Source organism: Sminthopsis crassicaudata, chromosome 5 (genome assembly GCF_048593235.1).
Source record: "Sminthopsis crassicaudata isolate SCR6 chromosome 5, ASM4859323v1, whole genome shotgun sequence".
Classification (NCBI taxonomy): Eukaryota; Metazoa; Chordata; class Mammalia; order Dasyuromorphia; family Dasyuridae; genus Sminthopsis; species Sminthopsis crassicaudata.
This window is the reverse complement of record NC_133621.1, coordinates 254177104-254203454: the sequence shown is the minus strand read 5'-3', so window position 1 is coordinate 254203454 and position 26351 is coordinate 254177104. Positions and strand designations below refer to the sequence as shown.

Here is a 26351-nt window from a genome sequence, read left to right as displayed (position 1 = left end):
ATGTTATACATATTTTACACATTTACATATATACACACACACACACCTATATTTTTGTATAAAATCAGAGAGACATGGTATCTCTGGTGTGGTGTAATTATCCATATAAATGTCTAATTAATTGCCTTGGTCACATTTCAAGCATGCTATGCCTAAGAATTAAGAAGCTCCCTTGAATAGCTTCAGATGAACTATAACATGTATCGATTTCCCTAGAGAATGACCACACTGTGGTTAAGTAGTGATATACTTCTTAATGAAACAATTTATAGGGTTTAGGTAAGTAGAGAGTTGGGTCAAGAGTTAGACTTGGAATCAAATTTTACCTCAGATGCTTATTAATGTGTGTGTCTTAAGGCAAGTCACTTAACAGCCATGTTTCAGTTTCCCCTAGTATAAAATACATTGATTATATCATCAGATGACCTCTGAAATCCTTTTCATCTCCAGATGTATAACCTATGATCCTGGACCTCTTTATGGGCCTGTGAAAACTGGGTCAATATTAAAAAAATATACTGAAAAGGCTTCCTCTCCTCATTAGTAGTGTGGGGAATAGAGTGAGATAAGGTGAAAAACTTACAAGAATATATGAATCCTTTTTCTGTCTTTTATTTTCATTATTTCTGGGTTTCCCCTATGTCCTGTATAATATGTATTTACTTGAGCCTTGGCCAGCTATAACCATATTTATTTAACCTGAGCTGATGACATTTATCAGTATTTGACATTTATCCATATTTAGTCTATTAGCTGGACCACTATCTGCTTGAATAAGCCTGAAGGCTTGATTTTCTATTTCCTAGAAATCAGGTGATTTTGGGGAAACAGTTTGAAACCTTCCATTCCAATCTCTCCAGATAGCAACAACCAATTAGATGCCTCCCCCTCCCCTTCTCAATTCTCTCTTACTTGTGATGTAATTTCTTATATAAAAGCTATGTATCTTTACTACTTCTTTAGCCCTCCTATGCTTTCTCTTTCTTATCTCGTGATGGGGCGGCTCATCCTCTGGAGATTTTTCAATAAACAACTTTTCTGCCTTCTACTGAGTGATCTCTGAGTAGTCATTTTGGGTAAGGGTCTTCTACATCCCTCACAGTAGTAACATAACTTAAAATATTAGTCCCATCAGACAAGCTTTACTCTAATCAAATTGTACTGTTTGTTCTTGTATCTCACTCACCCTGTTCTATCAGTATATATTTATGTGACATTTCCCACACCTGGAATACATTCCCTCTTTATCTCTGCTTATTGAAACTTTTCTCTTCTTTTTAGGTCCAATTTAAGTACCATGAAGCCCTTCCATACCCCCAACTCTGCCTCCCAAATTTTTGATGGAAATTTTCCTAGCTATCTACTTTTTATAATCTGCTTTATGGAATACTTATTTGTCTACCACATTTAAATTGTATTTTCCACACATAAATTAGCTGAAAAGGACAGTGAGGTGGTACAATGGATTGAGTGCCAGGCCTAGAGTTAGGTATACTCATCTTCCTGAGTTCAAATCAAGTCTCAGATTAAGTAGCCTTTTGCCCCTGAGCAACTCACTTAATCCTATTTGCCTCAGTTTCTTCATCTTTAAAATAAACTGGAGAAGGTAATGACAAGAGATTCCAGTATTTTTACCAAGGAAATTCCAATGCAATCATAAAAAGTCAGACACAACTGGAAGGACTAAATAATAACAAGCTTTTTGAGCATAGAGACTTTTTTTTTTAATCTTCATACCACCATTGTGTAGCATAATATTTTATGCATAATAAGTACTTAATAAATGTTTGAGTTGGTTATTCATCACGGCAAATGAGTTTCACCAGATCACAGAGAAAAGGCTTGAAAGTATTTCCTTTGCCATTCAATCTAATTCCTTTATTTTACAAAAAAAAAAAAAAAAAAAAAAAGTGAGTCCCAGAGATAAGGGACTTATCCAAGATCAAACAGGTATGAATCAGCAGAGATAACTGTCTTCTCACTCCAAATTCAGCACTTCCCACTACATCAAATTGCTTCTCCCAAAGAAGTATCTTAGGTTGGTTGTTGTTCATATCCTTGAATAATCACAGAATAAGCTGCACTTTAAAGATATATAACCTTCTATGTAATACGGAATATGTAACTGAGTGGAATACAAAGAATCTAATCAAAAAAAGGTCTCTGAAGAAAACTATGCTTTAACTTCTAAAGCTACTTTCCAAACTCAGGCAGTGTTATAGTTTAGATAGAGAAATAATTAAATGATGAATATAGCCTCTATTTTTCAAGCCATGTAATCACCTATCTCCAAATATCAATCTGGAATCATAAATGGTTCACCTCAATGATGTGTAAAGATATGCTGGCAATAAATTTGATCTTTAACTCCACTCAGTTGTAGATAAAGCCTTTATAGCTGAGTAGGTGGAACTTTCTTTAAGTCCAGTTTACTGGCAACTAGACACAAAATTCCATGTCACAAACATTTTTAAGGTCAGGAATGTATAATGCTTCAGCCAAAAATAATCCCTACAATAGTAAAAATTATGAAAACCACATTGTTGATGCAAAATGAATTACTGAGCCACACTTAATTCAAATACTTAGCACAAAATTAGAAATGGCACCATTACAAGAAGATTGACAAGACTTATATGATGTTTGGAAACTGGCAGCTATCCAGAGTTCAGTGTTCTAGCATCTGAAATACATTTCTGTCATTTAACCCATCTCTGCATTGTCTCACATCCTCATTTTCCCCTCACAGGTTTTTAAAAATATCACTATCCTTTTTAATATACTTTTTTCTTTGCTTTTCATTATCTGTTTCCCTTATAAACAATAATTGTTGATCTATGGTCAAATGATCTTTACAATAGATCCTGTGTATATTTGTAAAGTTTGCTTGGTCATAAATTACCTGGGGTTTAGAGTGGGATGAGATGTGCATATAGGATCTAATGCAACTGCTTAAACTTCAACATCCAAACACAAATTGTGCAAAATCATACTTAGATTTTATGGAAAAGAAATCTAAAGTATATAAAGCAGCTTGAAAGTGATGACGTATTTGTTTTTCCTCACTAGAATCAGAAGTATTTTATATTCCCATTAAAAAAAATCATACATAATAAAAACAACTATAAATACCACTACATGTGAAAATTATCTTAATTATTCAAGGCAGATTTCTTCTACTGCAATTATCATTTATTATATCTAATCTGGGTTGTTTTCTGAATACTAGTTATTTCTTATCTAAGGCAGTTAGGTGGCACAGTGAATGAAATTCAAAAATGATCTCAACTACTAGCTTGTGACCTTGAGCAAGTCAATTTACTCAACTCAGTTTTCTCAACTATAAAATGGAGAAGGAAATGGCAAATTAATTGAGTATCTTTTTCAAGAAAATCCCAAATGGGGTCATGAAGAGTTTGAACTAAATATATGAGTAAATAACAACAAAAAAGCTCTAAAGGTTTTAATATTTTGAAAGTTATTCTTTGAGTTGATAGGACACTGGATTTGGAGTTGAAACCATGAAGAACTGTATTTAAATTCTGTCATCCTATTGTAGGCAAGTCACATAATTTCCTGAAGTCTCAGTTTCCTCATTTGTCAAATGAGAGGATTGGAGTCAATGACTTCAAAGATCCTTTCCATCTCCAATACCATAAAGGGATTAACAGATGAGAGAGTTACACAAAATAGAGCTTAAAATTCATAAACATATGACCTATTTCTCCTCTATCTATTTTGGGTGTAAACTTTATTTTGTGTATAAAAAAAAGAGGTCCTCACAACCCAATTTTTTCTGATGCCTTCAGCAATATGACAACCATTATTTTTCATTTTCATCACTGAGATGCTAAGTCCTGTTGTTACTATAAGATGAATCACTGATTGGCTAATCCAGAGCCATAATAATTCTTTTACATGTGGTAAGATATGTAAGGCTTACCTGAAATATGATCACCAAAGTGAAGATATCCACCCTAGATTAAGATGAGATTTCTTGTTTACCATTTGTAAGAAGAAAGGGAGATGTGATCACATAGAGGAGAAAATATACTCAAGAGAAAGCCAGGCTGAAGTAAGGCAGAAGAAGAACACAAAAAGAGTATGATCAAAGACAGGAGGGCAAAAAAAACACCTTGCAGTTATATTATCCGACCCTCAAAATTTTGTTCTTGTAAGTAAAACTCCAGTTGTTCCACTCCAATTATACGCCCGAGAAAGACACCTTTGCCTCTATCAGGTAGCTACATGAAAAACAGGCCTAATTCCTTGGACATTGGTCTTTTGTTAACAAGTGATCTTAATGCTAGACATGAATTGAAATAAGCTAGGAAATATTTGGTTTACTGGGCTCTATGTTTGTTATTGGACAACTAGCTCATTTAAATTAAAGGAAGCTCATTGATAGAGACCAAACTGCCAGATAAAAGTTTGAGCCATGGAAATTTATTAAAGCAGTCTATTAAGGAATGGAAGAGGTGCCATTAGGAGCTTGAGGGAGAACCTACACTGATGAAATTACAGAATCTCCAAGTAAGAAATATAATAAATAGAATTTTGTGGGCCTAATTGGCAAACCTGACAAACTTTTTGAAAAGCATGCATTTTTAACGAATAAATATCTATTTGCCTCTTAAGTACCTTTTTTGGTTGTTGTTATTTTTCAGTCTTGTCCAACTCTCATGACCACATTTAGACTTATCTTGGCAGAAATACTGGAGTAGTTTTCATTTTATTCTCCAGCTCATTTTACAGGTGAAGAACTGAGGCAAATAGGATTAACTGACTTGTCCAGGGCCACATACTTAATGAGTGTCTGAAGTCAGATTTGAGCTCATGAAGATAAGGTTTCCTGATTCTCTGCCTAGACTCTTTCCACTGTCTCACCTAACTGCCCCAATTCTCCCCTATGCATTAGAAAAGGAGACCTCATAACAATTAAGCATAGAACAGAAAAAAAGAAATTCTTATATAGACAGATTTTTCCTCCTGAAAAATGTATTCAGAATTCTAAACACACAAACTTTTGTTGCTGAGTACAACAAAGAAAATCAAATTAAAAATCAGATAATTCAGGAATAATTATCCATACTACACAAATATCATTTGCTTTATAAAAATAATTCACCATGGGGTTCCCATAAGTAAAAGATTGCCTTATAAGTCTGAAATAGATTTTGAATTATATTTATCTTTCCTGAAAATATGGGTTACTTAGAATGAGGTAACCCTGCATCACTAAAAATAAAACAAAACAAAACAAAACAAAACAAGCAATTCTTTGACAGTTTTCACTTTCTTAACTGCTGTTGGATATGTCAGAATCTGCCATGTAGGCAGCAAGATTTAATTTTATAGGTCACTCACCTTCCTCCTTACCATCCTAAGCAGAATGAAAGCTGCTGTTTGCTCCTTCCTAGTGCCCGAGGTGATAGCATTCTGACTTTGCATGGCTCAAAAGACATTTCTTTGTTCCATATGTCTCTTGAAAATGCATATTTAATTTAAGATTGGCCTATCAAAACCTAACAGATAACATCTATTTCATTTGAACTAAAAACACCAAGGGCTACTAATTCTCTAAGCTTATATTCTGTTTAAAATTTCTTCCATATATGTCTTCAGACACACAATATACATATTACATAGACATACATATATACATACATATACATACAAATAGATATAGATATAGGAAAGCCTAGGAGAAAAAATTTTCAGTCCTTACTAGGTCATTAATCCAGCTTTGGGAAAAAACAAACAAACAAAACAAAACAAAACAAAAAAACAGAGATGAGAAACTGATGAAACCGAATCAAACCTAGTTAAATGACTTGTCCATGATCATACAGTTAGTAAATGTCTGAAGCAGGGATTGAACTCAGTTCTTGCTGACTCTAAGCCCAGTACTTTATCCATGGGACATCTACTTGCTCTAGCTCTATGATAGTGATATTGATAGATGATATCAATATATTTAGAAAACACCACAATCAATAGTATGCTTGTACATATTTAACAACTGCTTCATCAAAAAAAGACAAAAGATATTTTTTAAGTTTAAACTGCATTATTAACATTTTCTTTATAACTTTAAGTTGTGAAAATTAGCAAAACAATTAGCAATTAGCAAAGTCCTGATTTGTAGCATTTATTGATTTCTGGGGTTTAAATATGTCCTAAATTTAACTACTAGCTCTCATGAATCACACTGAGCTGTCTTCATATTGCACATCTTGATAAAACTACCATTTTGGCATCAGAACACAAGAATAATCTCATGAAGAAAGAGAGTGAAGGAGGTTATCCAGAATAAGCAGCTTAATTTCCTAGGGAATATGGTTGTTTATGAAAATATATTTTATCTTTGACTTTTCTCTGACCAATTATTTGCTATCCTATTCATGTCCTTCTTTTATAAATATCTGCCTGTCACCTGATTTCTAATTCTAACTTTCTGAGACTAATCCTAATAGAAGAAAGCACCATTTGGCATCCAAACAGAAAGGAATAGAATAGAAATATTGCAAAAACTGCATAACACAAAGCACAACTCATTTCAATAATGTCAAGGCCTATAGTGAAGCTCTTTATTACCAAATGATTGAAAACCTCAACAATTCTACATCATCATTATGGAAATTATTTACAAAAAAAAAAATAAAGCTCAGTTGATTTTGTCTGTCAGAATAGTTGAGGCTTTTAAACACACACACACATCTATACAATTATTTATTAGAGGCAAAAAAAATCAAATAGAAAGATTAATAGATTTGGAGCCATGAGGTCTGTTTGATTCCCAATACTAAAGCTTACTAGCCATGCACACTTTGGGAAACCTAAATCCTGACTCTTATTTTTGCTATCTATGATAAGATTAAGAGCCTCTTGGAGGCTCAGCTTCTTCATCTATAAAATTATTATTTTTTTGATTAACTTCATTTCAATATAATTGGTTTCCTTTTTAATCCTTTGTTTTATTTTATAAATTTAAAAACATGATTGTAAGAAGGATTCATAGGGTTCAGCAGCCTTTAACATTCAAAGGATTTTAAGAATTCCTGCAAAAAATAGTAACTCAGGAATTTCTAGCCCATATCTATAAGATCATAGATGGACTTAAAAGAAAATTGCCTTATTTTACAAATAAGCAATGAAAATCTTGGAGAGGAGCTTTGTTTTCCTAAAATTTTATTGTTGTTCAGTTCTTTCAGTCTTGTCTAATTTTTTTTCTGACTCCATTTTCTTGGCAAAGATACTAGAATGGTTTGCCATTTCCTTCTCCAGTTCATTTTACAGATGAAGAAACTGAAGCAAACAGGGTTCAATGACTTATCCAGGATATCACATAGCTAGTAAGTGTCTGAGGCCAAATTTGAACTAAGGAAAACTCATCTTCCTGACTTCATGTGGTATTCTATCTTACGTGCCACCCACCTGCCATAAATAAATATTTAGTATGTGTCAATTCATAGTTCATGTTATATGAGAACAAACTTTTATCTCCTATATTACAGAATAGTAAGTGACACTATATGCAAAGACAGGATATATATCTAAGCCTTCTTCACTCTGAGATCAGTCCTCTATACAAATATGTGTGTATATTTAGATATAGAAAAAGATAGGTCAGTAGAGAGACATAATAGTAGATTGCATTCATATTTATATAACTCTAATAATGATTAATGCACAAGTGATAGCATTACTATCCATTTGACACATAACTAAAATAAAAATCAAGCCTCAGAAAAACACAAAAACAAAAACAAAACAAAATAATAATAATAAACACTTGTGCTAAGGGAGATCTGTAGAGGGGGCACTCAAGGACAAAGGCAGATGCCACAGCATATTTTTTTTAATGATGCAAGACTGCTCAAGATCATCTATGGATAATGAAGCAAAACAACTTGGCATCTGATGAAGCACAAAATAATAGTAAGAAAAAGCAAACATTTCCTACATAATGAGAAAATTCACCAGTAAAATGAATCATCTCTTCAAAACCATTAATGGTATGGCTTCAATGCTTGAAGTAATTTGACAAATCCCTGAATATCAAAGACATATTCTTCCATGGAAAATAAATAGATCATCTTCATTTTTCTTGCACAAAAGCATCCTGCTTTCTTTTGCATTTCACAGATAGAGAATGTGGAAAGAACACTAAAAATTTAGCACAACCACCACCAACTTCAAAAGGTGACAAACAGTTCTGATATGTTTCAAATACCTTTTGTGGGCAGCACCAGAGTAATTTTACTAGAAGGCTTGATCACCAAATGAATAGTCTTCCAATATGGGTCTAGACTGTCTGCCAATCAAGCTCTTCTTTTTTCCTCTTTCTTTGTCCCTTGAGAGAGAAAGAGAGTGACAGAAAGATAGAGAACTCATGAAAAAGCTGGCTTGCTACTCTCCACCTGCTTTCACTATTAACTCCTTGTACACACACAAGACTGTTGTTTAAAATGTTAATTTATTATTTACAGGCTTCTCAGTTCCTGGTTGTGTTAGGTGCTCCAGACTAAGAGCTATTAGGTATGAATCATATTCACACAAACACATACACACACACACACACACACACACATCTTCCTATGCACTGGCACAAGTATTAAAAGGAAAAATAGCTAGTCCTTGTCATAGATTGCAACCCCTGGGAATTAATAACCCTGGGGAATTATCTCTAAGCAATTCCCACTTTGTTTTGTTAACAAGTCTCCATGTTAGGATACCTCAGTGTCAGGCAGTTTTGCCTTTCTTTTTATAATTGTTGAAAAGTCAACTGAACTCACTATTATTTATGAAACTTTTCTTATTTTTGTCAATAGCAAATGTCTGCCTATTTTACCTAGGCAGGAAATTAATTGAGAGGTAAAGATACTTAAAAAGGCTATCATTTTCTTTGGACTCCTATTTTTTTCTTAATTTTCATTAAATGCAGGAAGTAAAAATTTTTAATTGTTAAAAAATAACAAATGCAAATATATTAAATATGAAATATATGTGTTAAAACACAATAAAAATCATATTATCTTTTCAAAAATGGAGAATTCCTTGAAGTCAAGCGCTAAATACCACAAAATTAATGATCAAAATATATACATATGGCTTTAACACAAGGTCTATATTTAATGATATCCCTTTCTGAACTCTTTGTTTATCCACTATGTGAAAGAGAATATACAGTAAATTTATTTAGAAGCAGATATTTCTTATATTCAGTAAAATAATTATTAAAATAATAAATTATCATGCTGAATAATCTGATAACTCATTTGATAGACAGAATAGTGCATAACTATGGTAGATTTCAAAGTTCTTAGTTGCAGGAGGGCTAAAACCAAGTAGGTAACTTCACAAGCATTTAAATGTCTACTGTGCATTAGGTACTGTACTAAGACGTTAAAAATATTATTGCATTTGATCCTTATAACATTTGTGGAAAAGTAGGTGCTATTTTTTACACTCATTCTGTAACTGAGTTATACTTAGACAGAGGTTAAGTTACTTAACTTAATGTATAAGTTATAGCATTATTATGTATTTTGACACATAGCTAAGGTAAAAATCAAGGCTCAGCAAAAAACAAAACAAAGTAAAATAATAATAATAATAATAAATATCCCTGCCAATACAAGATCTGTAGAGGGGGGCACTTAAGCACAAAGGCCTACAGTCATATAATTACTAAGTGTCTGAGATGGTATTAGAACTCAGATTTTTCTGACTCCAGTCCTGTTGCTCTATCTTTTGCAAGACAAAGAAAGGAGGAAAGGTAGAGAAAGAATCAAGGAAAGGAGAAATAATATATTGTTTTGAACAATAAATCATCAATGCCTTCCTTTGAGCATTCAGTCACCTTCATACTGTAATGAGATATAACAAGAACATGGGATATTATATAGTAGAAGGAATACTAAATTCGGAAGCAATGATCTTATTCAGCTCAATTAATAGCCATTTTTTTGCTTTTGTTTTGGCCCAGGTCTGTGATACTGATGAAGGCAACTTCTACCAATAATACCAATACATTACTATCCCTGTAGTCCATTTGTCTGGGAAGGCTGTTTGGCTCAAAGATATTAGAAGAAAATAGAGATTATGATGGTTTATGATCTAGGTAGCTGATTTTATAAATGATCACATTGCAGACTAAACACCAGCTAATTACTATGAGAAGAAAGGCTAATTAATGTCCATTTTTAAAAGCAGAGAATTAAAGAAAAGGATTATTAAAGTGCATGTTCGCTCTAGTTGCCTAGTGGGAATGTAAGTGAATAATAATGGCTGGCATTTATATAGCTGTGAATGAGTCTAAAAAGCACTTTAAAGAAGTGAAAGAAGGTAATGAGGATTGGAGGGCTTGGGATAAAATAGGAAGATTGTAAGTCTATTTAACTCTACTTTTTAAGTTAATTAACATTTTGTGAACTATTTTCAGCACTTTTTAATATTACAGTTCTGCTGTTTACTATGTCTTTGACTTGGGACAAATGACCTAAACTGACTGCCCCTTGGTTTCTTCATCTGAGGAAGCTGAAGAATTTGAACAAATGTGGAAGCCACTTCTAGCTCCAAGACTATTATAGGATATGATCAAAATATAAATAATTATGATAGAAAGTGACCATAGGGGGCAGCCAGGTGGCACAGTGGATAGAGCACCAGCCTTGAATTCAGGAGGACCCGAGTTCAAATCTGGTCTCAGACACTTAACACTTCCTAGCTGTGTGACCCTGGGCAAGTGACTTAACTCCAGCCTCAGGGAAAAAAAAAAAAGTGACCATAGGAATTATTTAGTAAATAGCATAGATGAAAGTTCACAATGGCTAAGAACATTCCAAGCTCACACAGGACTCCTGATTTTTACTATCAATGAGATTACTAAATAAATTTGTAAAATCTAGAAATACTTTACTAAATATAGCATGAATTGAGGCCTTAATTACATCTAGAGTTCATTTCTTAAAGTTCTTGCTTTAAATTAATCTTTAATTGAATATTTATTTTTCAAGAATATGTTATTATTCATCTATGAATAGGAAATATCTATCATTTATTTAAATAATTTTATTTATTCATTTATTTAAATAATGATAACTTATTTATAAAACAAATAATGATTTTACATTTTTTTTTACAAGCATTATCCTTATTTAGGAAAAAAAGGAACAGACTCAGAAAAAAAAAAAGATTTTTAAGATACCCTAACTGATAAAAGATGGAGTTTGTGCTTGGGTTCATGCCTTACTCTTTCCCAGTCTCCTGTTTACTTTTCAGAGATGGTTCTGTTTTTTCAGAGATGTGCTAGCTAGCTCCAACCAACTCTTCAATTAGAAATTTTCAATCCAAACATCTATATACCAGGAATGATACAAATCATAGCTTGAGGTATTGTCTTGTTGGTTGCATAGACTTAAGAAAATGATAAAATGTCCTACCTATTTCTATTTTGATGGAGAACAAAGAAGAGAGAAGTCAGTTGTTAAATACTTATCAATGTATCACTGGCTATACTTCCTCTATGGCACACTATCTCTAGTGTTGATGAATGTTATAATAAGGTTTTTTTTAAAAAAGGTATTTTCATACAGAAAATCAAACATATGGCATGTCTGCTTTCCATAAATAGGGGAAAATTTGAATCTCTATACACAAACCCACAAATGTTTTCACATAGAAAACAGTTATAGTATAATAAATATGTCATTTGGCCTTATGGTCAAGAGGCCATGGTTAAATTCTGTCAAAGAAATCTTAGTCATTATGTGACTCTAGGAAAGTAACTTTACCTTTAGTATTTTGGTTTCCTAATCTATAAAAATAATAACATTATATTCAGAGACCCCTAAGCTGATTTCCAGCTTTATTTTATCATTCTATGACCCTTGTAGAATCCTAATTTATTATTAGGTCAATGAAAAAAAATTGTTCAATGATCATTAATACTAAACTGTGCTAAGAGTAGAGTGATGGGTATCCTTATCTGTCACACAAGAGAAATCTTACTTCTTGATAAGGCCTTGATTTACTCACTGAATTTAGAATGGGAAGATTTGGGTTTAAGTCCCATTTGACAATTAATGCTTTGTGGCTAAGAACAAGGCATGCAGGGTGAGTTTCAATTTCTGCATTCATTATATAGTGGCAATACCTTTACTCTCTAACTTAAAGTGTTATTATGAAGAAGGGATTTTTAACCCTTCAAGGCTGGACCTGTGATTTTGATGTCACAGCAAACTTCAAGTTAGGGAAATTTCTTCTACCAATGTAGGATGGTACTTCTCTGTAAATTATCTTTCGAGAAATGCCTAGGGTACTAGGCTCACTTGCCAGCATTCCACAGCTGATAAGGTAAGATTCAAACTAAGTCTTCTTGGCTACTTGGTATGGCTTCTTTATCCTCTATAGCTAACTGCCTTTTACATTTTTAAAACAATTAATGTGAAATGGTAATAGAAGAATGGAAAAGAGAAGCAGAGGGGAGGAGGAGAGGAGAAAGAAAAAAGAGGGAAGGAAAAAAGAAAGGAGAGGAGGAAGGAAGAAGCAAAGGGAGAAGAAAGAAGTGGGAAGAGAATGGGGAGGAGGGAGATGGAAAAGGGCATGGCAAAGGAGAAGGAAGAAGAGAAGAACAAGCTCAAGAAGAACAAGAAGAATGAGAAGATTGTTTATAGTTGCATATGGCCACATCTATAGTCATTGCTACTGAAGGTTCTGTGATAGGTAAATCTCTAGAGTTCAGCAGTTGGGTGTTCTCATTAAATGCAGCATCAATATAGTGAGCCCTTACCAGTGAAAGGGCCAACAGAATTCCCAAGCAGCAAAACCAGATAGGGTCATAAAAACAGCAGGTTAAAGCTTCCATGCTGATTAATGTTAATAGAGAGGTCATGAATTACCACTGTGGAAGATACTGGGATAGGATACAGAGATCCAGTTTCAAAATAACAACAGAAATAATGAAAATGACTATAATTAAATCATGATAATATAAATAAAATGCTGATAATTACTTAAAGTATATAATTACAACATATAACAAAACTATAATTATGTAATAAATGATCTTATAACAATTGAAAAGTACTGTTAGGGTGAACAAAATCTTTAAATACTTATAGTCATGGCTCAATTTCACTTTGGGGATGGAGGCATTTTTAAAGACTTATTCAAAGTCAAACAGCTAGTAAGAGGCAATATTAGTATTAAAGCTCCGCCTTTGACATTTCACATTTAAATTGTGAAAATGTCCTCTTAACCAAGTTTCATGTGATTAATCTCTCTTAACTACTAATTTTCAAAAATCTCTAATATTCTACATTTATAGTTATAGAAATATTCCTGTAGTTAGTGTTGAATGCCCTGACCTATTCTTCTACACGCTTTTATATGGAGCATGTCCTGATCCACTCTTTTCCCCTATCCATTGCTTATACCTCCCTCATCTAACTACCTTGTAAGTTAGCCACATTATCTGTATTTATTCTTTTTATATTTATTCTTCCTATATTATCCACCTGCTACATATATTTACTTATAAACCTTTTCTCTCTCCCACAAGAATGTAAACTCCTGGGTAGGATATATTGTTTCATTATTAGTATTTGTATTTACATTACCAGCACCTATTATAATATATGGGACACAGCAGGTGTGCAAATAAATGCTTGCTGATTGAGTGATGACTTGATCTATTAATCCAGGCTTACCAATACTCCTCAAGACAATTCTCCTGTCCTATCAGAGCTCTACCTTTCCTGTTCTCCTCCTCCTCCTCCTTTTTCTTCTTCTTCCTTCTCTCATGCTGAGTATCCTCTCTCCTTCATGCCTATTAACAATTATTATTTTTCAAAAAAGCTCTGCCTAGATCCTACTCCCATGTCGCAATCTTTGTTTCTTTCAGCTCATAAGCCTCTCCAAGGGCACACAGCATGTGTAGCTTACATTGCTAACAATCTGAAACTCTCAGAGTTGGAAGATACCTTGGAATTCATCTAGACTGACCTCCCTCCAAATTTAGAAATCTTCTGTAGAACATTCCCTAACAAAGGCATAATCTCAGGAGAGAGAGAGAGAGGAGTAAGCAAATAGACTTGGGGGGATTGTTGGGAAGGGAATATGGGCAACAGGAAGAAAACAAAAATGAAGACTAAAAACTAAGAGACTATGGACGCTTCTTAATTGGTTCATTTTAGATAAAATTGAGTTACAGAAGTTCAATAAATAAAATGCAAGGAACTAGCCTCTATGAATGATCAATTTACAAAATGATAAAGCTAAATTCTTCCCATTTTGATAGTTGCATTAAGACTAAACTACATGTACTATTTAGACACATTAAATTAAAGTGCTACCTCCCAAAATATACCTTTACTGATTCCCCCAGTTGTTATACTTCCCACTCCTCCAACAAAATTATATTTTATTTACTTTGCACATATTTTGTGCTTTATGATTTGTGTTGTTTCCCTATCAGGAAAATATAAGCTTCCCAAGATTGGTTACTCATATAACTTTTGGCTGTTTCCCCAATATGTAATATACAGTAGACACTTAATAAATGATTGTTAATAATTTGGAATTCATAGTTTAATCTTGACGTCACTGAAAGTTGATTTTAGTCTTTATATTAGTAAAATAATATTTTACTGCCATCACTTTAATAATTGACTAAAATGAAATGACAAATTTTATACATGTTATCTTACACATGAAAAAAGAAAGGAAAAGGACAAGTTATTTATATAAATACATAACAAAAAGACATTGAAGGAAAGAAAATTCTACTTTGGAGTGTTTGAATCATCTGTCTGTTCAGATAGTAAGTCTAGGAAGACTGCCTCCTAATCAGGTACTGTAAACAGATAAATGTATACAAATAAATATGTCTTAAATTATCATGTTTTTTATTTGGGCTTTTCTGACACAATGGATGTAAAAGAAATGTTTGACATACATCTTCTGAAAAGCTCACAATATTCTAGAAGAGGAAGTTATTTGCCTTGGACAAAAGACAAGAGACCAGTAGAACTCTAAGTGTGTCATTTTTATAGTAGTGATCCAACCCCCATTTGGGGTTGGGTTTTTTTTTTTTTTTTTTTTGGCAGAGATACTGGAAAGATCTGCCATTTCCTTCTCCAATTTATTTTACAGATTAGGAAACTGAGACAAACAGAGTTACATGACTTGCCCAGAGTTACATAACTACTAAGTGTCTGAGGCTGCATTTGAACTCAGGAAGATGAGTCTTCCTCCCTTCAGGCTTGGCACTCTACACACTGGGCCACCTAGCTGTTCTATGATGGTATGGTAATAGCCAAATAATTTCCACTCAGAAACATTCTAGAGACTTATTTCTTTTTAATCCAATGTAATTTTGTACATGTGTTGGTAAATTGATAAACATCATTAATATGAAAGTCTCTATTTGCCTGTTTATGTAAGGAAAAGGCACTTTTCTCAAAATAATCATATAGATCTTTCTTAGTTTTTCCACCTATTGAATGAAAGGGTCAGCCTGAATAATCTCTAAGATCACTAACTGGCCTAAATTATAGATTTAATTCTTAATTATAACTAGTAGGAGTTAAGGATTAGGGAGACTTTAGTTCAAACCCTGCCTTTAATACTAGTTGTATGACAAGTCACTTAATTTCTGTAAAGATCAGTTTCCAGCATCTATCTCAAAGGATTTTTGTGAGGAACAAATGAGATAACTTTGCAAATGCTAAGGTGCTTTATAAATGTTGTTGATTTTCTTATTGCTAAAGCATATGAATGTCCAATTCATTCATTTTACAAATAAACTAAAATCATATAGAAGGTTTGAGAATATTAATATTGATATGATTCATTTTGTCCAAAGGTATTTAGAGAAAGTTTAAAAGTTATGTGAATTTTAGCACCCTCTCCTTTCCTACTAACCTGTCATTTTTAATGGAAGAAGTAAAAAGAGGTCACAAATCTAAATTCCATTTTTTGTTGTTTTAGAGGTTGCCCAGACCAAGGATTCAGTGTTTCATATGGTTAGTTAGACAGTTTTAAAAGCTGACATAATCTTCTCAAAGTTATTCGGTTTGGTAGAACATGGCAGTTACAGCTCTTCTGGCATGAACTTTGACCTTTTTTCTTATTACTTTCCTGATCTAAATAGCTGTTTTATATATTTATACACACACATATCTATGTACACACACACATACATACAAACACGGGGCTATTTTTTGTCAAAACAAAATCAGCAACTAACACATCTTTTCCCTTAATTTTCCAAGAAGCCAGTCAATAAACATGGACTTTAAACACTCATTTAAAGGTATGGTCTTCAAAGAAAAGGAATGTTGAATGTCTGATGTAGCACAAAGTACATAATGAAGTCTCTCACAACTTTTACAATATGGTAGAGAGATAACTCCCAAGCAAATTTAATTGTTTCAAAAATGAATATTGTTTAAATTACTGAGACTCCTAATGTGGAATCCATTAATTTTTTTTTTAATTTTTGATAATTTTGTATATATCATGTATTCAAAAACCTTATTCTGAGAAGGGGTCCATAGGTTTTATTAGATTACCTATGAAAAAGATAATAATCTTATTCTGAAAAAGGATACTCTCTGGTTTAAATGCAACATTCTGAACAAGATATATATATGTATATGTATATATACATATATATGAGTATATGTATATATACATATATATACATCATATAATATACATATATTATGATTATTCTCCTTTTTAACGTATGTAAACAAGAACACAGAGAACTTATTTTAGTTCAGAAAGATGAAATCTCAATTCCACAGGATATTATAATTTGACTTTATTGTTTGAAAGTGATACTAATTTTTTCAAAGGGTTCTGACACATTATTTTCTAATCACAACAGTTTTTTTATGGTGGGTAAGATAGATAAGATGGATGTTGTATTAAACACTAATTAGTAGAGTTTAGAAATAAATAAAGATTCAAAGATCATTTTCAACTAGATAAAGGAAGAATTAGTATCGGACTCTCATATGTCCTTTCTCTCATTCATTGAATCTCAAATGGGGAAGGAAAACCTAGAATTAATTTCCCTCCAATCAAACAACATTTACTCTTTTTGCTACTCTACATAATGATTAAAAACTCAATGAATATTTTGAACCATTCTCTCTTTTCTAAAGAAATCTTCTCCATTCTATATTTCATTTCTCAGAGAAATCAAAGACATTAAATCAAAAGAGTTGGGAATGGGTTGGAGGAAAGAAGGAAGAGAGCAATAGGGGAGAAAAGAAAAATAGTAAAACTGGAAAGCTTCTACATTAAAAATAAAACAAACCCCCACAGCTTCTGATTATGTTTTATTACCCTTGTAATGTCCATATATGTACAATATCTCTTGTTGATATTAAAATCATAAGAATAGTTCTATTTTTTTCACATTCAGAGCAGAATCTATTTAAAAGTGTGACATGCATTATTCACTTTAAGATTAGAATTGCCAGATAACCCATTACTTTATGTGGCCATTAATTTATTTAGCTATTAGTTCCACAGCTTCCAAAATACTTTCACATAAGGAATCAACACATTTTCCTAGTTGATTCATTTATTAACTACAGGTATGTAGGACAAAACTATTGTAGGTAATTCAGTCATTCTCTCCCTTAAATTCCTAACAATCACTTTTAAATTCAGTTACATTACAAATTACAAAAAGAAAGCTGAATTATGCTTGAGCCAAATAGGAAGTTTTTCTAGTGAAAACTAGAGAGGGACAAATTATTGCGAGAAGTTGCACATATTCCTTCCCTAGGGAGCTGTAGAAATAGGAAAGACATATGACACTGTTTGGCACATTTAAATAATTGTTGCTCATGAATCCTGATGGATTGGTCTCATAGTTCCTTCTAGCCATATATTTTATTATTGAAAATATTAGTTTTAAATATAATTTATTTTTTTTTGAAGATTCTATTCAGAATTGGCCTAGGGAAATGAGTATTTGCTCTGCATTTACAAAGATGACACTATTGATGAAGAGCCAGTTATCATGCCATATTCAAGCCAATTTTCCAATGAGGGTAATTGGTTTCTTTGACTAAAGATCTGCTCTGATGGATGTCTGACTTCTCATGGTAATGACTCCAAATTCTCTATTGGCTATGCCAACAGAGCACAAACTCCAGCAGGTTCTATCAACATATAAAGAATTTGAAAATGGATTCAATGATGGATTTATCATCTATGGATCAATCTAAGTTCTTTTTTTCTCTTTTTTTCCAAGTTTTTATTTCAATTAAAAAGGATTTATTTTTTCTCCCTCTCGCCTTCCACTAAATGGGGAGGGAAGGAAATTATTAAAAAAAAACAAAAACAAAAACAAAAGCCAACCTTATGACAAATATGCATAATTGAAAAAAAATTCTATGTACTGACCATACTAACAATATATGTCTCATTCTGCACCTTTTGTCGATCATTTCTATAGCAGAATCTATCATGCATCATCCTTAGGCCTCTAGAATCATGGTTTATAATTGCATTGATTAAAATTCTTAAGACTTTCAAAGTGATTTGTTTATAATGTTGCTTTTAATTTACAACATTTACATGTACAAAAATTTCAAATTTGGAAAAGCAGTCTACATATGTTATATCTTTCAATTCCTACAACAAATCTGTAATGTAGGTGTTATCATTATCCCCATTTTACAGATAAGTAAAATAAAGGGGAGAGGTTATGGTATATGGAGAAAGGTATATGGCTGCTATATGAAATATGCCCTTTGAATTCTTTTGATTCCAAGTACAACATGTTATCCACTATACAACCTAACTACCTCAGTACTTCCAATGAGTTAAATTTTAATGCTTTATTGTGAAATGTTAAGCCCTCAAAGATAAAGGCAAAAATGATCCAATAACTAACTGGAAAACTGAGATTAGAGCTGTTGAGATTTTTCATACTCTAAAATTCACCCAGTCAAGTGATCACCTACTATTTTACCATATTATGAAATTCAGATGCTCAATGAGAAGTGATTAGAATAATTTTAAAAGATTTTTCAAAGCATCACTTTTAGTCTCTTCCAGGTCTAGTCCTTTATCAATCAGATATCTAAACAAGCAAGAATTCATAATCTAAAGCCTGTAAGATGAAAATCAACCTACAAGCCAATCTTGTTCAAAGAGAATAAATCTGAGCAATGTTGAATTTAAGTCAATCAAAAAGCTTTTGTTATGTCCTTGCCATGTGCCTAGCATTGTGCCAAGCACAGAGGATATAATAAAAGGCAAAAACTGAAGAATTAGTAAACACATTTCCTTTTTGATCCTGTGAAATTCTCACCAAAGCATCTAGAAATCTCAATTTTCAATTGGAAATTTCCACCAAGGTGATGAACATTTTCTTAAAATAATCAGGTCAATGTAAAATAGTGAGATGGTCCCAGAGATCCTTGATTCTATTTGAAATTTCTATAACATTTAAAATCTTTTTTAGCCTGGCATCCTTTCTCAAGCTGGGTTTTATTTTCATACCAGAATCACGAGTTGTACTCCTTTGTTTCCTGCCCACGGTTTGAGATCTTGAGAAGCATATTCTTTAGAAATGAAATCATTTCATGCAGCTCAGCTGATCAAGGACTAACACTCAAATACTCTTACAATTCTAAAAGGCATCAAAGTATCTCCAGCTGTTATCTCACTTTTCCACTAAGTTCCTTCTATGTCTATGTGTGGAGCCTTGAAACAACATTTCTAGTAACCTGAATTTAGATAAAACTGTATCATTTTACAAAAAGAAAAAAAGAAAGGCTTTGAATTTAGGTAAAACTGTATCATTCTTCAAAGGAAGTCTTTGAATCAGGGCCTAGAAATTTATCTTATATCCTAAGACCTTTATATTTGACTATCTTTGTTAGGTGATAAGTAGAAATGTAATGTAGGTTAGCCTTCAGGTATCTTTCTCATGGTGCTGTCACATCCTCCCAAGTCCTTTGTGGATTGGTATTGAGAAACCCCAGCCAAATAATATGGATACTTCCCCCTACATTATCATAGCAGAATTACCTCCAAACAGATGGTAATTAATTTTATAGGATGATGCTGACAGAATAGGCTAAGAAAGGTTAAAGAAGATTCAACTGCACTAGGAAATCCACTTGTGTTATGAGATTGAGTTTTCTTATTACTATTCATCTTAATGGGTTTCTTATCTTAAATAAAAAACTAGCTAAATATGTTCAAGTATTTTAACACCATGGTTTACACAGTGAAAATTACATAACATATGAAACTTCTCTGTATTTATTCAGAAAAAAAACACCTTCCTGCCAGGTGATTTAATACTTTGAACATCAGCCTAAACTTGAACAAAAACCTAGCCACTCCTCTTTAGCAAAGGCTTGTAGCATGGGTTTTTTTTCTCTTTTTTTAATTTACTGAAGATGCTTGTAAATTAACACATTATGAACATAAACATTTATATGCCATGTAACTTACAAAGATTATCCCTAGGTCTTTATCCTCTCTTTAGGTTTTGGAATTAACTTTACAGTATATCCAGAATTTTTTGACATTGATATATACAGTTTTTAAAATGGCAAGTCAAAACATTTGTTGCTTTAGTTAAAAACCTTTAAAAGTCTCCCACTAATGTGAGCAGGGCCAATAAAATAACATGTACAATGACCACAACAATGGGAAAAGAAAAAAAAACAATTTTAAAAGATGTAAAATTATAAAGGACAACTTTGCCAAAAAGAAAAAAAAAGAAACGAGAAGCAGCTCTATCTATTCCTTTGCCTAATATAAGTACTACATAGGTGTGGAAAATTGCAGATGTCAAAAATTTTTTGGATGAATTATTTTGTATGATTTCTTCTTCCTCTTTTTCTTTTTTAATTAGCAATTAACGGTGGCTTTCTGGGAGGGCATCAGGTTTAAAAAAAACAAAGAATATTAATAACTAAAAAGGTTTATCTTTTTGCAATACACATTAGACATAAAGAGTAAAATGTGTATCCAAATATATTTTATATATTTATGCATAAATGTTGTGTGAGCGACATTTACATATATATGCACATGGGTATTAAATGTATTTATGTATCTATGTATGTATCCATTTATATATACATATGTGTATAGGTATTGTATTTATATAGACATATGTGCATGTATATATATATATATATATATATATATATATATATATGTATGTGTGTGTGTGTGTGCCTGTGTGTGTGTGTGTATAATAGATCCTAGAATAGTTCATAGCAAATGAGATCAAGAAAGCGTGAACATTACAACTTTAAAGTTATTTAGACATAGTAAATCATGAAATTAGGCAATCCCTTTAAAAGGTATATAAGGCAACTGTCAAGAATTTGTCAGATGAGAAATTTGCTAAAGGAAGAAACAGATGGGCAAACCCTGAACTATAATAAACAATTTTTCAGATACAGGGCAAGTTTCATAAATGCTCTTGGGGAATTCTCTATTAAATCTGCCCTCAAATCAACTTTTTAAGACAAATTCAGTTAGAAGGCTAACCCTAGAAGGGTAGAGAGGAAAGAGTAATAGTACTGATATAGTATACCAGCAGTATAGTAATATAGTATAGCAATAGTAGTATAGCATACCAATAGTATAGTAATGGGAGAGAGACCCAGGGACACAGTGAAGGCTGCTAAAGGGGCAGAGAGGAAAGAGAGGGGAAAAGCTGACCTCAGGTATAATGGGTATTCCATCTTCTAGCTTTTTTAACTTATATGGACAAACTGGTGCTAAACACTGTGCTATCACAGCCCTCTAATCCCTGCACCTTGATATATAATGCCCTGATTGTCTCAGAATCTTAGAAAGTTGCTTCGATGAGGCAGCTAGGTGGCACAGTGGATATAGCACCAGTCTTGAAGTCAGGAGGACCTGAGTTCAAATCTGGTTTCAGACACTTAACACTTTCTAGCTGTGTGACTCTGGGCAAGTCATTTAACCCCAATTGCCTCAGCAAAAAAAAAGAAGAAGAAGCAGAAGAAGCAGAAGAAGCAGAAGAAGCAGAAGAAGCAGAAAGAAGAAGTAGAAGTTATTTGTCAAGGCTATCTCTTTATGCTTTATGTCCTTCAAACTTCATTGGGATACAATTTGAAAGTGACTTCCAAATTCATGAGATTGTAAATTCTTTGGAATTTTGAGGTTATTAGATTTCTTAAGACAATGTAAGAAAGCATTACTGAATTATCCTTTTTGTATCTCTTCTATGACATTTATTTTGTGTTACATAAATCTTTTTTTGAAAATAATTTACCTTTATTATTATTATACTTTTTATGACAGGCAAAGTAGCAGAATGGTTTGAGAGCTGGTTGTGAATATCAGGAAGATCCAAGTTCAAGCTATAACCATTTGTATTACCAATGCAAGTTATATGTTTTTGAGCAAGATATTTTATTTAACCTTAGTGTACCAGGCAAATCTAACTGACTATCAAATATAGAAAAATAACCAATCTAGGTTGATAAAGAGTTTTTCCAACATTGGAAGCTATCTATACAATTTAAATTAAGGTTTTGGGGGAAATTGTGTATGTGTGTGAAATACACATAAATACATACTATATATATTATATACTATATAGACATATATCCATATATACACACTATATATATATATATATACATGCACATATATATACATACTATGTATATTACATACTATATAGACATAAATCACATATTAATATCAATATAAGTCTGGATAGTAATAGAAGGCCATCTCTGATTCAACAGAACCAAAAATGGTTTGTGTCTCTTTGGAGAATTTATACTCTCAGAGAAGACTAATAAAACTCATTTGCTATGAGAGTTTTTAGAAACCATTTACATTTTATCTCATAAAAAGAAAAAAGTATTTGCAATGAGGTCTGATGCCCTTCAAGTATTCTGGCTTCTCAGTCTGGGCACACACAAGTGTGTGTGTGTGTGTGTGTGTGTGTGTATGCCTTATATTTTAAGACCAAAAGACAGCAGTTATTTTTTCCCATATGCCAAGCAGAAAGGGATTTATCCAAATATTTTCCATTCTTGTTCAATTTCTACTAAAGAGCATTTTCTAGAGCAGCTCCTCAGTTGGCAGCTGCAATAACCAGGGGGCATATTCAAAGATTATAGTGTTCACTCTGTTGTATTTTTACTCATATATCACAGATCTGGAGCTAATATTTATTAATTTTTTTTTCCAATTGGGAAAGGCTTTGGAGCCAAAATGGGCTGTCAGTTGTGCTTTGAGTGTTGGAGCAATTATAATTTCGAACAAGGTATGCACACTAGTATGAGAAATAACAAAAGATTTTTTTTCAAAGGCCCTTTCCCCAACAGACAGTAAAGCCTGGATGAAGAAGTATCATTGAAAGATAGAGCTCAAGGTGGAAGTGATTTCATTGGCCATAAGGTCAATGTGAGTCAGTAATCTGTTGTGGCAGCCAGATATTTACTGCCATCTTGGTTTGCCTTAGGTGAAAGAAAACTTCCAGTAAGGATGTGATAGTATGTGTGTTGCTTCTTGTCAGATCTCTGAACAGATCTGGGTGATTCAGTTTAAGGGCAATTGTAAGATAGTGTCCAAAGGAAGGTGACGGGGATAGTGAATGATCTTGAGTTCAAGTCATGTGAGGCTCATTTATATGAAAAGAACAGGTTTATTTTGATAAAAACAAAGAGTGAGGGATGACAAGACAGCTGTCTTCAAAAATCTAAAGGGCTGTAAGAAGAATGACAGATTATTTTCATTTTATATTACTTCAGGGAGAATCAAGAGCAATGGATAAAAATTGAAGAGACCAAATTAAACTTGATGTCAAGAAAAAAGATCTTGAAAATTAGATCCATCCCTAAGAACAGGGAGTTGCTTCAAGAGGTGGGGCCTTCTTAAAGCTCTTTAAAATAATCAATCCTCAGTATGTTATAGTGGAGATTCTTTTTGTATATGGGTTGAGCTGGGTGGCTACTGAGGTCCCTATCGACTTTTAAATTAAGTTGAATTATTCTCTAAAAATAGGAGAAGGATAGTCCCCACTTTTTACAGAAGGAACTAAAAGTCAGGGAGGCTATGGGATTTGCTTGATATTACAGAGGTGATTGAGTCTAGAGATGGAATCCAGGAGCAGATCTTCTGAATGTTCTTTGCACTATAATACAGTTAAGTCCATGAATAAGTTAATTAATCCTCATTCAACAAATATTTATTAATGCCCAAATATAGGCAAAGCACAGAGTTCTTTGTAGAAAATATAGTGTCAAGTTAATCTATGGAGTCCTGACATTTTTCAACTCATTCACTAAAGTCTTATAGAACACATATTTAGGTCTCCATCAAGGTTTCATCTTTTTTAAGTATACAAGGTTATATAAAATACTGATAGCAATTTTGAGTTAATGGGACTCTAAATCCAACCAGTTGTAGCTGTCTTGGGAAATGAAAAGATAAATTTAGTTTTATTCTCATTTATTCTTTTACCTTTCAGAAGTGATTGCTGATGAGGCTGTCAATCATCAGTTGTTCTACTGAGTTAGATGCTTGGATCACTAGAAATTTGAAGCTTTATTTGACATGTGTCACAGAATGTCAATATAATATAGTTACATGCAATAGCTTTCAATCACCACAGATTTGAGATATACTTAACTGAGAGTCTTTTCTCAATGGTCTTGTAGCCATGGGATTGCTTGCCAACATTTTAATATTCTCCCCAATTATATGTAAAGACAACTTTTAACATTGATCTTTAAAAAATTTTGAATTACAAATTTTCACCCTCCCTTCTTTCCCCCCCTCCCTGAAAGGATAAGCAATTTGATATAGGCTATGTATGTGCAATCATGCAAAACACATTTCCAAATTATCTTTACTGAACTTACTGCTTTCACCACATCTTTGAATGGGGGTAGCTAGTCTCTGAAATAAGTTTTGTGTGTGTGTGTGTGTGTGTGTGTGTGTGTGTGTGTTATATAAAACTAGGCAGTTCACATAGGTTCTATACTATTGTGCGAATGAATTAATCTCATGATATTAAAAATTCAAATTACTGGCACAAACAAATGAACTTGATTTTTTTTTTTTTAAGGAGGAGCAGCTAGGTGGTATGGTGGATAGAACATTGGTTCTGGCAAACCTGAGTTCAATTCAGTCAGATACTTACTGGCTGTGTGACTCTCAGCAAATCACTTAACCTGTTTCAACTTCCTCCCCTATAAAATTAAGATAATGAGATAATATTGTAAGTTGCCTTGCATAGTGGCTGGCACAGTAAGTGCTACATGAATGTTAAATATTATTTTTTTAAATGTTAATCATGAGATTTAGCTGAACAATCATAATGTTAACAAAAGTTATCACTTTCACATATTCTATTTAATATTATCACTAAATTATAAAGGAAAGGTTCTAAAATCACTTGCTTAGCTGATGATTACTAGTATTTACCCTCAGATTATTTATATGTTTATAATAACTACTATCTATTCATCTACTTGTTAATCTAATTCATCTACTTATCTGTCTATCCACATATCTATCTGTGGTATTTTATTCCTTTTCCTTCCATAAAGGAATTGTGACATAATAGATTGGTCAATGTTTTATAACTTAAGGATGCAAGATCAAATACTATCTTTGCTGTGGACTATTATCAGAGATCAGGTATGTCACATTACTTTGGGCTTCTATCTCCCCATTTATAAAACAAGGGGTATGGACTAGATGATGAGCCCTTCCAGTTCTAATTCTATGATTCTATGGAATCAGTATGCTATAAACATAGGAAGTACTATTTGCCATAAATTCATCTGGTGACTCCCAATTTACATTAATTATGGCATCAAGCCCATTATCTCTTTAGTTGTGGAATTATTAACTTATCAAAAATTCTTTCTTTCAATATGCACTTTAAATTAAATTATTTATCATCTATATAATAGTGGTAAGATTCCCTTTTTAAGAAATGCATTTGGCAAACAAAGGAAAATATCCCATGTATAGAAAGATAATAGACAAGCTCAAAATTGCTATATATTATAATTAAAAGTTTTATGACCCTCATGAAGAAGAAGGAATCTGTAGAGAAACTTAATTTCTGAGATATTCCATTTAATATTAGGGCTCTACAAAGGTTACAAAAAGCAACAAGCAGCAACCACCTCAAGGCAAAACACTGGTTTACTATACTCATGCATTAATTTTTGCCATTATTTCCTCATATCATAACAAATTTTGTCCATAAGCACGAACTCTGACTTCTCTTACAACCCAATTCCATAACAATCAACTAATTTTTTGCTGTCAAAGAAGTCTCA

The 26351-nt window shown here is 32.7% G+C and overlaps 1 protein-coding gene across 9 annotated transcripts in view; it reads right to left on the bottom strand.

Moving 5' to 3' along the window:
- SYT1 (synaptotagmin 1) overlaps positions 1–26351 on the bottom strand; it is a 662757-nt gene that overhangs the window by 511768 nt on the left and 124638 nt on the right. For 4 of the 9 annotated variants that reach the window (XM_074270846.1, XM_074270840.1, XM_074270842.1 and 1 more), the window contains one exon: positions 8237–8356. The exons of the other annotated variants lie outside the window; for them this stretch is intronic. The gene's annotated coding sequence lies outside the window, so the exon portion shown is untranslated. The remainder of the gene's footprint in view (positions 1–8236; positions 8357–26351) is intronic. 9 annotated transcript variants of the gene reach the window in all.